General features: G+C 41.9%; 1 protein-coding gene across 1 annotated transcript in view; it reads right to left on the bottom strand.

Moving 5' to 3' along the window:
* LOC146765841 (uncharacterized) overlaps window positions 1-14,711 on the bottom strand; it is an 87,160-nt gene extending 72,449 nt beyond the window's left edge. Inside the window, exon 1 of the mRNA XM_085556953.1 lies at window positions 14,693-14,711. The gene's annotated coding sequence lies outside the window, so the exon portion shown is untranslated. The remainder of the gene's footprint in view (window positions 1-14,692) is intronic.
* Window positions 14,712-16,494: the final 1,783 nt, after the last annotated feature.

Below are 16,494 nucleotides of genomic sequence, written 5' to 3'. Positions count from 1 at the left end.
CCCCTTTTTTTTTAGCAAAACTACCTTTGGCAAGGAAGCTGGACTCGAATCTGCTCCATTTTTCTCTCCCCACAAAAATGCTGCACTTGGTTGAAAAAACTGTGTTTTCTCCTTGTGTTTTTTGGAAGAAGTAAATGCCTTCTTCTGGGAAAAGGGTGAGGAGGGAGAAAAAGATGAAAGAAATAATCACTTTCCTACCAGCAGTTCCTGCTTAGGTCAGAGTCTGCATTCAAGGAAAAAAGGGGAAGACATCAGAGAATCATCCCCAAAGACAGCTCTACCAAAAACTTCTCCAGCTGCTTCTCTGCTTTATTCTCCAACTCCCCTTTGGAGAGGGAACTTGCTTCACCTCACCCTCTGCACACAGTGTGATGCTCCACCATGAATAACTGAGCTCTTATATCAGCTCAGTTGTCTGTTGCCAGTATCTTCTGCTGCCTTAGGATTTCTTTTTTTCCCCAATAGGGCTTTTCATTCAGTAGAAATCTATTTGAAAGGGTTTCACAATAATACTTTGAACTTTCTGGTTTTGAAGAATGGAAATTATTCCACCTTTGCAAGACTGATCTCTTACCAAAAAGCACCTTGCAGACAAAAGACAGAAAACAGATGAAAAAACTACAAAAGACAAGGAAAATGTGCCTGCTGGTGTACCCTATCCTTAAACAAAAAAATCCTTTAGAACTCAGCCAGGTTAATTATCCATTGTATTCATCAATGTATTTCCATTCATATTTACAGGCTTCCTGTAGAAGACAGCTCTTATAAAAACCTGTGAGGAAAAGGAAAAAAAAAAAAAACAACCCACAGTTTTAAGCTGCCCCTTTTATTGCCATTTCCATGGAAGAAGAGAAAGGAGAACAGAGAGGTCAGGCACAGACCACAAGAACAGTATGGTAAAGCAGCTGCTGAAAGCCATTCCAGGAAGCCAAATAACCAAATTAACTGACATATTCAGGCACATGGGAGCCCAGAAGATTTGCTGAAGTGCCTACACAGATTGAACTCTTCTAAACCCCAAAAAGGTCTTGTTCCACCTTTGGAGGTGCCTCACACCCCTCATCTCCATCAGACCCAGATGCTGGGGGCAAGGCTGCAGAGCAGCATGAGGCATCATCCACACCCTCAGCAGAAAAGGAATAATAAGAACAAAACAATTTCCAAATGTGTTTGGAGCAGCAGGTGCTGATGGTCCCACACCAGCAAGGGGAATCCAGTCTCTGGGTCTGGAATCCTTCTCAGCCAGAGTTATGGAGCTTGTGAGACTCAAGACTACTGAAAGGAACATGTTGCTCTAATTTATTTAGTCGACTCTTTCAGCAGAAAGATTGGGCTGGGTTTTCTTGAAATCATCATTCCACTCCCAATTTTCCTCTTCCTTACTGAAGCTCACTATCCTCAGCAAATACATTAGAGATCAGGCTTGCAGCCTCTCACCTACACAGATTCCTGGCCAAGGAAAAGCAATCTTAGAGGGATTTATTATCCCTGTCCCTTATCAGTGGAAAGCAGGTGCAAGGGAAGCATCCATAATCCCAGAGGGACTTTCCACTTGGCAAACTTCCCCTGCTCTCACAGCACAACTGACAAGCCTTTTGTCTTAGATTTGGTTCCTGAAACTATTCAAATACATTTGTCACCACATTTTCAATACATTGAAACACCACATTTTGGGTGTTTCAGCCACACAAAAGCAGAAAACGTGTATGTGTGTGTCCATCTGTGCATCTGTGGGTGGTTATATATTATATATACATTTCCTCTGGAAATTTCTAGGCTGAGCATTAGTTCTGTACATAGAATTGAGATTTTCATTTGTTGTAACCAGCCCACAACATCAAGAAATGCATTTATGACTGTCTGAAATAGATGTGGAAGATGACCAGCCCTGCAAGAGTCATTGGAGCTGTTGAACAACTTTTACCAGGAAAATCCCCCTTAAAGCCATCAGAGACCTCCCACCCCAAAATTTGCTGAGAACAGGCAGGATGAAATATCAGAGGGAAATAAGAAAGGCTGGGTCTCACAGGGAACTTTTCCCAGTGCCTGATGAGATACAGAAACACCTCAGGCAGCCCTGTACTTTTAACAAGATCCTGCCATAAGGTTCTTCCCAACCTCAAAGCCGTGCCCATTTTCTTCCCAAAATCTTTTTTAAAAATTATTCCTATGTAAATGTTCTTTGCCATGTCATCCAGCAGGAAATACTGACAGCAAAGGGTTCCCTATTATGCAGAAGCTGATGACATTAAAAACAGCATGGCACAGTCTTAAACCTTCACCAGCCCTCACTGTCAGATGGATCTTGGTTTCCTATCAATAAATGCAAAGTAGTGCCTTGTCAAATCAATCTTTTTCCTCACGTTCTCTCCTCCCCTATGCAAATTTGGAGAGGAAGCCACAGGCTGCAGCTGGCACCAGTCCTTTGCAAGGAAAAGAGAGACTTATGAAAAGTAAATAAATCACTATCAACATCTTCTCAATAGGTCCTGAAGGTCCTCATTGTCAGACACCCTCAAAAACACACCAGTCCTGTTCCCCAGGAGCTGGAGTCCCAGTTTATTTGAACACAGCCCCACAATCAGAATAATCTTTCATCATCCTCTCATGCCCAATTCCTTTTCCGTGTGATTGGCAGTGATTTGCATTTCCTGTCTTTTGCCCCTTTACCATTTTGCCGTGGAGGACAGAGAGCTGTGTTTGAGCCAGACAAAAAACCCCTTGTGCATTCCAGCCAGGGGAGGTGGATCCCACTCCAGCACAAGGAACTGCAGAACCACAATAAGATTCCATTTATAATACCCATCTTATTATTTGAAATAGTCTTTGGTTGGCCAGCAGAGGTTCTCCAGCTCTGGCTGGGAGCACATCACAGGCAGGAGCACAGGAACCACCTGGCACCTGAAGCAGCTGCTTTTAAAGAGCTAAGAACAAAGGGGGTGGGAAGAAACACTCACCACCTTTATTGTTATTCCCTGGTAGCCACACAAAAATCCTGTTCTCTAATGAACAGAATATTCAACCTCTGTAAAGCACAACCTAACCTTCAAATAGCTGCTTCTTGTTCTCCCAGCAGCGAGCCTCCAGGGATTGTGCATTAGAGATAAGGGGGGGGGAAATTATGCAGGAGATACAGAAAATTGAAGGAATAGAGACTAAAGACCTAACCTGGGGAAAATAAAAAAAAAAAAAACAACAACCAAAAATATATGACAGAGTTAAGGCAGAGATTTGAAAAGGAAAGTGAAGTGTTCAGGTGGCAGGGGAACTTAAGAAAATAGATATTCCTTTTGGGAACATGATCTTTAGCCTGATACATAAAAGACCTTACACACAGGTCCAATAAAGCCATAACTGAGCCTTAGAGGAATAAAGGAAATCAAAATATTTCACAGCAAACCAACAAAGCAACAAACTACAAGAAAACCTTATTTGTTTTTCAGTCCCTGCTGACTTTCCAGAGCCTCTCCAGAGGAAACTCCTCATCCCATTTGAGTCAACTAGACACTTTCAATACACATCACAAAATCCTCTGGGCATTCAGCTTTGGGACCCAGGTAATCAAGATAAAGGCCACAGCCACTTGATATATCTGTAAATTGCTGTCATCAGGGAAATAAGCACATTTGGTTCTGGGAGCAAACAGGATCAATTTTACAGTGGTGAGCCCCAGCTGGAAGAAAGTGGTAAAAGGTTGTTTTTTCTACTGAAATGTGCAGAAGGGAGTCACTCTACAGAATGTTACCACAGGAATGAAAAGTAAAAACACAGTGTCCTCCACGCCCTAGTGTTAATTTAATGGTGAAAGTTTTAGGAAAATATTACAATATATATGGAAAAAAGGACTCTGAAAAAAAAAAAACTCCATTGCAGATTTAGCACCAATGCACAAGAAGAAATACACTGCCAATGCCAGGAGCCCAAATATTAACCAGCATTGTAAAATGCCAGCATTAATGAGTTATTCCATTCTTGGAAGAGCCCAAATTCAAAGCAGTTTGCAGACCTCATGAAATCCAACTAACACAACATCCACGTGAAGTCACCCCCAGAGTTCCTTTCTAGCACGTTCAGATGGCTCCCACCTCATTCCAGCATCTGGTGGCACAAGAATATTTCTGAGCCAGAAAAACACATATAATTATGGAACAAATTTATGACAGAGTGACTTAACATCATATTATAACCCTCATAGGAAATATCACCCAAATCCTACAGATTTACGTTGTAACTTTACATATTCTCCCTGCAGAATATGGAGAAAATAGGAACTTTAAAGGATATCTTGAGCTGTTAAAGACCCAGTTTACAGCCCCTATTCTCATTGTGCCCTCCACAGCATATTTTGTTGGCCAAGGAGTGAAACCACAGATTCTCAGTCCCTGGGAGAGGCTTCAGAGGACCTGAAGAGCCAGCAAAGGGATAAATAACAGCTCTATCAAATGAGCTGAGCCTTCCTTCTTCATCCTCCCCCCTTAAAACTAATGAGCCTACCAGTGACAAGCAGTCAGGATGGCAAAGGGCAAGAAATCTAAATTTGGGCTGCTGCCTGCCCAGCAGTGTTTTGCTGTGCATCTTTAAAAGCAGCTGGAGAAAGGAGCAGGAGCTTCCATGAGAGGTTTCACACCACGGTGGGGTGAGGGATTCAGACCCAGCCCATCTGTGGGGCAGAGGGAGGTGGTGCTGACAAAAAGCAACGACTCTATTTTTATTTCAGATCCTCTTACCCATGAGAGATGCGTGCTCATCCTGGTAGTGTCGACACCGTGCTGTTCAGGTTATTTACTGCACAAAATTGCTCCCAAGATTTGGGCTTCATTTCCCTGTGCATTATTGCTGAGCTCCTCAGAAACGCCAGGCTGCTGGCAGCACTTTGTTTTGTTGTTAAGAGAAAGAACCACATCATTTATTTTGGAAGAACAAAACATTGTCACAGAGTTTTGTTGAGTTTGTTTTTTGCTTTTTTTTTTTTTTTTTGCCTACAATAGCTGCCCAGAAAGCTGTCAGAAGAAACCTTTTGTCTCCTAGTTAATCTGCACAGGGAAATGATGAAATGATGAACTTGCTGCTAATAAATAGATGAGATTCTGCCTCTCTGCAGCTGTGAAACCCTTCCCACCACCATGTGCAGCGTGCTGGGCCTGATTAACACCACCCCAGTGCTGCAGGTGCCTCACACTGGGATTAATCAGGCAGACACAGGTTGAACTCCTGCTGTACACTGGAGAGGGCATTAGCTGGGATGCTCTCTGTTGGGTCCCTGCCTCCTAATAGAGCCTCTTCTCTTCTTAACAGCCCAGCTATTAGCAATCAAAAGATGCAGTAATTGTTTAGGGTCCAATCAGCAGGAAATTTCATTAGCTGCATAGATGCAGCCTGTGCTTTTTACAGAGGCCAGGAGGGGAAAAAAAAAAAATCCCCAGGTTTATTTAAGGAATATCTTAATGTTCCTCAGACACCTCTCTGAGTGGCCTTTCTGACCATGCTCTGTGATTCACAGACATTAATATCATTAATTCCTTCCCAAAAAGGCTTCCCATAAATAGATACCACAGGAGCTTTGCGTCATTAATTAAAGTTTTTTCCTGAGATGCTGCAAGAGGAGCCTTTGGGCTCCTGATTACTTCTGCACAGGAGCAGGGGAGAGGAAAAGAAGGGTTTTAGGTGATGAATGCCTCCCAGGGACATGGCCAGTGGTAGAGCCAGGAGCTGTTTGCAAGTGAGCAGAGTGCAGCCAGAAGACCTCGTGTCCTGTAGCTGAGGGGCTCTGTGCCTCAGTTTCCTTAATTTCTAAAACAGAACTAAATAGAATTTCCTGCATTCAGAAATTTTGTTGATACCCCTAAGAGAAGAGGTTTTAAACTTAAGGGGATGTACCTCTCCTGAAGCTTTTGTCTCATAGTTTTGGTAGAGTGTTTGGAAGCATTTCCATCTCCTACAAAAATTGGCTCGCTATAATTAGGTTAAAATACCCTCCAACAAGTCAAACTTTTCTGCTCCGCCACATCTCTTATTTTTCTACGCATTAAAAATAAGATTTTCTGCGTTTCATCTGCCTAATCCTGTTCTCTGAGCAAGAAACAGGACTTCAGCAATCCCTTTGAATTTATTAGTTTCATTTTACTCTCCTACTCTGCTCAAGGACTGCTTGGGGTCACTTTTAACCTCTCCTCCCTTGTTCCAGCCTGGCATTGACAGGTGTCATTCCCAAAGTTGCCTTTTCTTCTTCTCAGACTCACCCAGCAGCTCAAAAACCCTGCTCTTATTGCAGATACAAGTGTTAGGTTCACAATTTTATTTGCTCTGTGGGCCAGAAATTGCAGCTGGATCCATTTTTTGTGTGGTGTGAGACCTCCCATGGAAGCTCCTGCTCCTTTCCACAGCAGAACACTGCTGGGCAGGGAGCAGCCCAGATTTAGAAGATTTCTTGCCCTTTACCATCCTGACTGCTTGTCACTGGTAGGCTCATTAGCAGATTTTTGCAAAGCTTTTTTAAAATAACATCAAGGCACTTTATAAGGAGAGATGTCATTTTTGACTCTTAAGCTTTTTATTACCTATAAGCTGCTGAAGTAATGAAGTCACACAAGTACCTTAAAGGGATTTAAATAATGAAAATTTAACAAGAGAAGAAAGCAAGCCAATTTGAATTATTAGGATTACTTTTTCACAGACCAGTTGGAGTCCCCAGCATGTAAAGTCATGCTCAGACTGATTTCAGGCCTGGAACTCAGCACAACAAACCAACTAGACTGTCTGAAGGCATCCAGACCTTGGGAGTGGATTGTATTTCCAAAAATACTTTTAAATAGTAACAAATTAAGTATAGCAAGACAAATTCTCTATGCAGAACAGCTCATTTGAAGGCAAAGCCAATTTACAGGAAACAAAAATATGGCTCATTTTGTTCTCCAGTTGATGCCTTCATCCTTTACTCTCCCCAGACTTAGACTAATTATTCTGTCCAACAGGTTGTCAAAAGCCTTCTGATTTCCTGTAGCAATTACTGTGGTATGCTTTAATACCTATTTCTCCTGTATATTTTAATAACTCTCTCTTCTGGGGAAATTGGAGGCCTCAGGCTACTTTTGCCCTGACACTTTGCGAGTTCCACATGGGAACAGGATTTGTAACTCAGAGTTAAATCCTAACAGCAAAGTTTGGGATTGTATGAGCTTGTCCCTCAATTTCTGTGGCAAAGTGTCTCGTTTGAAAAGGCAGGTGTCAGCTAAGGAAGGCAGGAACCTCCCCTGAAATGGAAAATGTAAACCCCCTCCCTCTAGGTTATTATATTTTTGAAATTAAAAGGCTCTCAGGTGAAGATGTGGGAATAGGAATAACAGATCTTTACTAGGAAAATTTAAAATACAAATGTAATAGTACAAAACAAAACCAAACCAAACCAAACAAACAAAAAACCAAAAAAAAAAAAAAAAAATAAAAAAAATAAAAAAACTGACTGAGTCAGAATAGGACCTGACCCCCTTCATCCTCACACAAAGGTCACCCAAACACAATTTCATAAAGACAGAACCAAGTGCCAAGTCCTAAACTGTGACATATTTCATTTCATTAAGTGAAATGGGTTTACTCTGGGGTTTTGTGGGTTTTTCTTGTGAGCCATGACAGAAATTCATCCAAATAAAAAATAGACAAAATACACTAAGCCCTGCTTTAAAGTTAATTGACTGATGTGTTCACCTCATAATGTTATACATCAGCTTACAAGAGGAGCTTTCTACAGAATGAGTCATATTAATTAAGGATATTAATTGCAGTACTCTTATGGAATATTTTCTTTTTTCCCCACTAAGAAATGCATTTCTTTTAGCAGTAACAGTTGGATGACAGCCTCTGTGCACCATTTCCCATCTAGGACATTTCTGACTGTGCATTGGAGACAAATTGGTGAGCAGCAGCTGCTCGGGTGGCCATAGGGAGATAACAAATTTGGTCTTAGTCACCACAAATCACCTTTTACATCTGGTCCACAGACACCTTTCCTAGGGTCAAACATGGCATGCAGAAATATTCCCTGATTTTTTTATTGTTTCTGTTGTGAGTCTGGTCCTGCCCAGAAATATCTGACGAGGGATGGAAGATCCCATGGAAAAATCCCTGATTATTCCTGGGGCAGGGAGTAAAGCAGTGAACCAAGCAGCTGTCCCTAAAATCTACATAAAGCAATATCAGGGCTTCTGGAGCATTTGGGGAGGAAAATGAGGAAAGGTAAAGTTTAGTGACAGGTAACAAGGAGAAATGATCAACAATGAATTAAGAATAAACAAAAGCATCATCCTCATCACCACCTCCAAAATTCAGGAAAAGCACAAAGGATCAAAGAACTTTTGATTCCTTGAAAGCATAAGGATTATTTTCTTCCAAACAAGGAATTTCTAGGAAAGATGAACACTGAATGACATTTTAGAATTGTTTTCATAGAAAACAAGATATTCAAACTTAGGAGTGATGCTGATTTGGGGTCAGATGATGTAATTTTATGCCACTTAAGTGTAGTCTTTCCAAATAGCTCTTTTTAATTTCTTTTTAATTATTTTTTTTTAAGTGCAAGCAGACACGAGCAGCATGGCATCAAGAGCTGGTGTTGCCAGGGGCAGAGGGAGCAGTTAAAGACTTTAATTTGTTACGAATAAAAATAACAACAAGCATTGATGAGAAAATACATCACTTTTACTGTGTTTTCAGTGCTCTCTTGCTCTCCTGTGCTCCATGGCACTCAGCCTCCATGTGGGCTTTCCCAGGCTCTGTCACCCTGCTGTGATGCTAATGCTGCCTTGCCTGGAACAGGGAAAGGTCTCTCTGTATTTATTGGATCTGCTCAAGAGGCACTGGGGTAGAGCAGCTCTCACCCAGTGGGCAGGGAAGTGTTCCCAGAGTGGAGCAATAACACCCCTGAATTCCCAGAGGCTCTGAATAATCACCAGTGAAAGCAGGGCTGAATTACATCTTCAGCCATGAGAAGTGATTTTCAGCTAAAGCAAAACAAGCAAACAAACAACCCCCACTTTTATAGCAAAGCCATTTGGGCAGAAAATTTGCACTTCAGAGCACTTAAAATTCTGCCCAAATGCACCAGAGATCCCAGAAATACCTCTCCTGCCTGAGCTGCCCAGTTTAAGCAGGTTTGAGGCCAAAAAAGTGATGTTTTCATGGCATCACAACTGCTGGTCAATAGGAATCTTGCTGTTAAATCCCACTGAAGGCAGCTGGGGAAGGTTTCCTCTCCTGCTTTGTCAGTAAAACACCAGTATCTTATTTCAAATAATAGAGGGGTTTAAGACAGGTTTTGCCATTCTGCAAAGGAAAGAGCCTGGTTTTATCAGTGTTAAAGGCAACCCTGCAGAGCAACTGCTTGTTAAGGTGCAGCACAAAGATGTAAGAATAAGATGATTTTAAGAAGAATTGAAGTAATGCTGCTCACTCAGAAAGTTCAGCACCAAATGCCTTCCTGCCTGTGAGTTTCCTTCTCCCAACCCAATTCCCATTCCTCCTTTGATTTTGCTATCATTGAAGGCAATATTATTAATGGGAGGGCTAATACAGGATGCTCTTTAAGCCCAAACTCCCAAAAATAGAATCTCTCTCTTAGTTCCACCATTGGCAATGTTGAAAAAGGTGAGTTTACTCTGCACAGCAAATAGTCCATAGTAAGGCATTAGAATTTCAGAGATTTGACCCTACATAAAATACAGGAATAGTATTAATTTTTAAATCAATATACAAGGAACACTCTGCTCACAATAACAGGCATGGCCACAAAGAAAAGTGGCAACACTTTACAGGTAACAAGACTCGCTATTTAAAAACAGCTGCACAAAGCACTATTTGAACTATTTCTCTCCAAGCATTTTTCCTTCTGTGGAAACAATTTTGCCTCAGATGGCAATGGGTTCTAGCAGATGATGGGAGAGGAGAGAGGCACCAGGCAGGGCCCCACAGGGGCCAGCAGGGTGGAAAAGGGTTGGGTTTCACCCCCCAGGACACTGGAGACTCCAGTGGGCACAAGTCCACTGGAAGAAAAGAAGAAAAATATTCAAGAATGTTCAAAAAGGGGGCCCAGAGAAACCTCAGAAGTGCCATCAGCTTTGGGGAGAACTCAGAGGCCTGGGTTGGGTGGGAGATGAGCAGAGACAACACAGAGAAACCTCAGACACCCAGCTGAGAGGGTGCCAGAAATTCCCAGCATTAATCTCTGTCATTATTGGACACTAAACAAGTACACAGAAGCTTGGTAAGTTCAAAAGAGAAGAAGACCCAATTTTATTCAAACATCTGGTATTGACAGAATTCCATGGATTGGAGGATGGAATTACCACCTCTCCAACCACTGGTCCAAAGATCAATCAATCAATCAATCAATCAATCAATCATTTCTATCCAGCCACAGAGAAATATGTAAACTATTCTATTTGTGCATGAAATTGTGTGGGAACTCTGACTCTCAAATATGTAACCATTATCAGAAGGCTGAAGAAGTTTTATGAGAACTTTAAAACTTTCTAAAGAACTATAAAAGAAAATGTGACACTTTTAAAAATCAGGCCAACAAATCTCAACACAGCCAAGGTGTCCTTGTTCCCACAAAAACATGGCAGCATATCTGGCAAGTCTGTGCCATTCCCAGCTCCAGCTTGCTGGACAACACACAGCACTTGTGAGGGAAATTCACTTTGACATTCCCCAAACCATTTCTGCGATGGCCATGCCCTCCCTCACTCCCCACACAGATTCATCTCCCCAACTTCCACAAATAAAAATTTTTCTCATCACCCCATTTCTCCTGGGTTAACAATGACACTCAGTGGTCAGGAGGATTCCCTGCAGTCTACAAACACCTCCAGCATCCAACAGTTAATACCCAGCACGTATTGCCCTCAGCAAATGTCTTCTGTGAGCTTCAGGATCCTAAGACAGGGTCCCAGTGATACAGAAAGATCATGGAAGGAAAGGCTTAGGAAAAAGGTGGAACCAAACCATAATCTCTTTTCTAATTTGTGCAGTGACCTGGGAAAAATTTTCCATCAATCCACATCCAACCTATAAACAAAAGCAGCCCAGAGGAGGCAAAGGCTGCTCTAGATCAGATTAGATCTGCCTTTTACATCTGGTCCACAGAGAACTTTCCTAGAGTCAAACTGATTTCAGTTTGATGGCCGCAGAAATATTCCCTGATTTTTTTATTGTTTGTTTCTGTTGTGAGTCTGGTCCTGCCCAGAGATATCTGATGAGGGATGGAAGATCCCATGGAAAAATCCCTGATTATTCCTGGGGCAGGGAGTAAAGCAGTGAACCAAGAAGCTGTCCCTAAAATCTAGATAAAGCAATATCAGGGCTTCTGGAGCATTTGGGGAGGAAAATGAGGAAAGGTAAACTGGATCATATTAAACAGAGAACATGTAGGCAGAGCAAGTCCCCCTGCTACCACAGAGGTCAAACCACAAGTGAAATTAGCTATAATAATGTGAAATCTCTGCTTTGACCTCCTCTTCCACCCCAAGGACGGGTGAAAAACAACTGCACAGCTCCAAGCTCTGCCTCTGGAGCTTGGTTCTGTTGTTTTTCTGCCACTACAGAATTTCTACCTGGGCTCCACGTCCAATAAATCATAGTGTAAAACCAGAGGAGGATTAAAAGAAAATTCTGTTGTTTGTGGACAAATACGTGGTGAATAATTCAAGTCCATTTCCAAACAGCATTTAGTCAGCAGTTTGAAGGATTCCTCCATGTCTCCAGCAGCACAAATCACACTGGGATGATGCCTTGCAGTTTTGACCTAGACACAACAGAGCTTTGCAATGAATTAAGAGTTTGATTTACAACGTTCCTGCACTGAAAGAAAAAAACAAGCAATTAAACATCACACTTCAGCACTGTAAATTATGTATATCCCAGATTCTGTTTCTCAGAATAATTCTCCACCTCCCTAAAGTGCTGAGCTTATTATTTTTCAGGAAACAGTTTGATAGGTTTTGTTTTTTCAATATATCTGGGCTATATCTTAGGCAAATGCACAAAAAGCAGGAATTGTTATTTTAAATTATTTTGCAATGTAAAGCACATACAATTCGAAGTGTATTCATACATTGACAGAATATTAAACCATGTATTTTACTCCTTCTAACAAGAATAATTCTTTTCATTCAAGATTGCTCATTTCCCTTTAGAGTACAACAGCAACACAGCAGAAAGAAAAGGGGTTTCCACCCTATTTATTTGCAAAGAGAATTTGTTACAGTCTTACCCAGGGGTTTGGTTTTTTCCTTACCATTATGGCATAACTGTGTTTTCCATCAACCCCGTGAGAGCATCATTAAGATATACCTTATTATTAAACATTATCACAGCTGTCAAATCCAGCATTTAAAAGACAGGAAATGCAATAATTCACATTTGGCTCCCAGCATGTTTACATGCAGCAGGACATTAGCTTTATAATAAGATCTGCCCCCTAGTTCTCAATATTTTCTGCTCAGAACTGCACCCACTGAGCAGTTTATGGTCCCTAAAGGCACCCCTGGCATTGCCCACAGGTGTGCTCAGCTGCTGGGAGTTTTTGGGAATGCCCACCACGGATTATGGCTGCAGGACCACCAGCTAACAGACACCAGAATATCAAACAGATTGTATTTTGTTGCCCTGATTTTTAAAAGTGTTTTCTTTTATAGTTCTTTTGAAAGTTTTAAAGTTCTCCTAAAACTTCTTTAGCCTTCTAATAATGTTTGCATATTTCTACTAGAGTTCTCACACACTGCTCGTGTAAATAATGATTGTTTTACATTCCTCTTTGTAAAAAGAATTAATGAACTGTTAGTTTGACCAATGTAGTTAGAAAAGTAGCAATTTCATCCTCCAATCCACTGTCACTTTTAGAATTCTATATATTGCAAAGTCAAAAATAAAACTAGCTCTTTTTCTCTCTTGAACTCACCAAACTTCTGTGTACTCATTTGATGGCCAATAGCGACAGTATTTAAAATAAGGAATTGAAAACCTTTAGAGAAAGGCATCATTTAAGCAACTAAAAGTCATTTTCAGTCAGTATAATTTGAAGGGGACCTGGAGTGGCACAGGGGCTCCCTGTGATGAAGCACCAGGCAGGGACAGCCCCTGTGGCACCCCAGCCCCTGGTTGGAGCTACAGGACACTCAAACACACCTAAGGACAGAATTTTTGGAGCATTCAGAGTTCAGGCTGAGGAAGTCTCGTGTGGGTTGCACGTGGGCAGAATAAACGAGCACAGTTCAGCACTGATGAGCAAATTCACTGGGCCTTCCTAGTGCTAAAAGGGATTTCATAATTAGCTGCATCTCTTTAAGATGAATAGCAGCCTAGAAAATAGCATCCTGAAACCATGCCTTTCCTCCTTGCTTACCATTCCAATGATGGAAGGGTAAATTAAAATGCTCCAGCATAAAGGATCATGAGAGAAACTGAAGATTTTATCTCCCATAAAATTTTAATCAGCTTCACTGAGGAAAAAAAAAAAAGAAATTCTGATTATTAAACTGATATTTAAATTACAATTCCAAAGGACTCCAGCTGCCAAAAAAAAAGAGAACTCTGTCTTGCAAAGCTCTGACACATTAACATAAATCCCTGCCAGATTAATCAGCTCAGAAAGCCAGCAAAGTGACCCAAAATGTGACTTTTGCCCAGAGAACTCAGCTCCCCTTGTAAGACTCCTGCAGGACTGACAGCAGTCAGGGATTCGGCGTGTGCCAGATTCAGAGTTGGGATGCACAGCACACGAGCCCCTGCCCCAGAGACCCACGGCACATCAGGCAGCAAGGTCACTTTATTTACAGCATTTCATTTCACACCAAGAGCATCCTAAGCAGGTCATTACAGGCCACCTGCCAACTCATTATTTCTTCTTTTCCCCATCCTCAAGCCTGCAGCTGCTCCACAACAGCGATCACACTCTGACTTTATTCAAACCTTCAATAAACACCCAGTTAACCAAGAAGTCTATTTCACAAATAATGGCTGTTGTTAATATTAATGGCAGCTCTATTTGCATGTTGCTGGAGAAATGATTTACTTCCTAAGGCCTGGGGGGCTGTTGGGAAGCAAATGAAGGTCAGACAGAGATTAAACTTGCTCCACGCCTTGCTTAGCTTGGGTAACCCAGAAAACAGGTATTCCACAATGAACCTACACCCCAGAAACTTTCAGATCAGGAGAAGCAGAAATTCTCCTAAATATCCTGACCTCTACCCCCACCAGTCCTGATGGACAACAGAGCTTTCATCCAAAGTCCAGGCACTCCATAAACCAGGATGTGGGGGGAAAAGTCTCTCCTTTCCAGCAATATCTTTCAAAGGCCCCGTTCATGCCCTGAAGATAAATCCATTTAATCCTCTCCCTTCTGAATTCTTGAAAACTGGACCAATTTTGGATTTTGCATAATATCTGAATAAAAAATAAAGGAGAAGTAGGAAATAGAGATCATCAAAATAGGATCTCTAGGTGCTGCAGAGGTAAGAAAGACAAATTGTGTGGCAGGATAATAAAAATAATTTATTCCTGGCTTTTTAACTGTAGGAAACAAAGCGTTTCACAATGGTTAAATATTATAAACATTATAATCTGTTTACAGAGAAACTGAGGCACAGCAAAGAATTTATTCAAAACCCCACAAACAAGTAACAGCATCAAGAGTTGCACCAACCTCCCAGCAGCAGCTTCAGTCCTTCGTGTCCCTGCACCACCCAAGGACAGCTGACAGGTGACTGGGAAAACTGAAACCCAGAGAATGAAGAGGCACAAAAGGGAGATTTGTATTGTTCAGTTACCCTGTACGACTCCCACTGCTCCAGGATTTAAATAACTGCAGAACACACGTCTTCATCAGGCTTATTCAGCAGGGGATGAATCAAGTCCCAAAAGTGGCTTTTTTGCTGCCCTTGTTTTCAGTGCAAGGCAGCTGAGCACTCACACTGCTGCAGACACTGCTGCAGCTTCTCTGGCTGGGTTTGGTGCCAGAGCTCTGTGGTTTTCTCCTGCAATGGTTATACCAAGACAATGACCACACCTCTGAAAGTCACCGCTATTGGGACAGTGACCTGGGCAGGTGTTTGTCCAAACTTTAACTCTTAGATCCAACAGGTATCTGTGTCATGTGGCACTTCATCCCTATAGAAGGGGAAAAAAACCCATAATTTTTCTGCTTTCTATCAACCAAGATAAAAATAAAGCATTGAAATAAAGCATTCATTCTCAGTGAAACCTTACAAAAATTCATGTTCAGCCAAGAGCAACCTGCTCTCAAGTTGGCTGAGAAATTACAGGGGTTAGAAGTCTTAAAGGTGCAAAACTTTTTTTTTGCCTAAACAGATTAAAGGGGATACAAGTGTCATAAATTCACCCCAGGACATTGATATAGATCGCTTTTAAAAATAAAAACAGTAGCCCAAATTTTAAAAATAAAAAACAAATTTTAAAAATAAAAACAGCCCAAATTCTGTGCCAGGTGCAGTGTACTGGAAGGAAAGAGGGACAAAGATAGCCTGGAGGTGCTGTAGGTCAGGACATCAGCTGCCTGATGCCAGAGAACATCCTCAGCCGCAAGGAAACCTCACCAACTCCTTCTGCATTGGCAACAATCTGCCCTTCAGCTTCTCTTTTCAGTGCAGCAGCAGCCACATTTAAACAAAACAAAACAAAAAAAAAAAAAAAAAAAAAAACCACACAAAACCAAAACAAAAAAAAACCCACCAAAAAAAAAAAAAAAACCACAAAAAACACCCAGAAAAAACCTACACAAGGCCCTTTAGCAGCGAAAATCTCTTTGTTTTGCCACGCAAACACAGAGTTCTGGGCAGCACTGCAGGATTCCACCTCCCCCTAGTCCCAGCCACCCTGGGGCAGGTTGGGGATGTCCTGGCAGCCAGTGCCACCAGCAGTCAGGGACAGTGCCACCCTCACAAACCCTCATCTCCTGGGCAGCACTGAGCTTCAGTTGCTCCAGCACCAGCACCACAGAGTGCCAGAATATGTGAACTGGCTCCACACACACACAAAGATCATTTCAAGGCATTTCTGAGCTGTCCAAGGCTGCTTTCACGCCCAGGGATGCAGAGCAAGCTCCATAAAGAATAATTTGATTTTTTTCCTCGTTGTTTAGGCTGTTTAAGCCCACTGGAGGAAAAAGCTGCTCACACACATGGCTGCAGCTGTGGCCACTGCCTGGGTGATTATTTCACTGGGGCAGGGAGGACATCTGGATGCTGGAGATGTGGTCCAGGCTGACCCAAATTCAGCCAGCTGCCACAAACCTTTCCCAGCTCAGCTTCCTCAAAACATTGGCAGCATCCCCGTGATTTAGCCAGGGCCAGATATGTGCTGAGCATTCCTGGACACACTTTCCTTATCACACAACATTTTTTACAATTTGCGGAAAAAATCCTGAATGGAATTGCAGGAATTTGAGGCTACAAATATAATTTGAGTTAAAGCTCAGCAGGAAGCTAA

This window comes from Lonchura striata, chromosome 18 (assembly GCF_050655825.1).
Source record: "Lonchura striata isolate lonStrDom1 chromosome 18, ASM5065582v1, whole genome shotgun sequence".
In the NCBI taxonomy this organism is placed as follows: domain Eukaryota; kingdom Metazoa; phylum Chordata; class Aves; order Passeriformes; family Estrildidae; genus Lonchura; species Lonchura striata.
The sequence above is the reverse complement of the archived record's forward strand: the minus strand, read 5'-3'. Positions and strand labels throughout refer to the sequence as shown.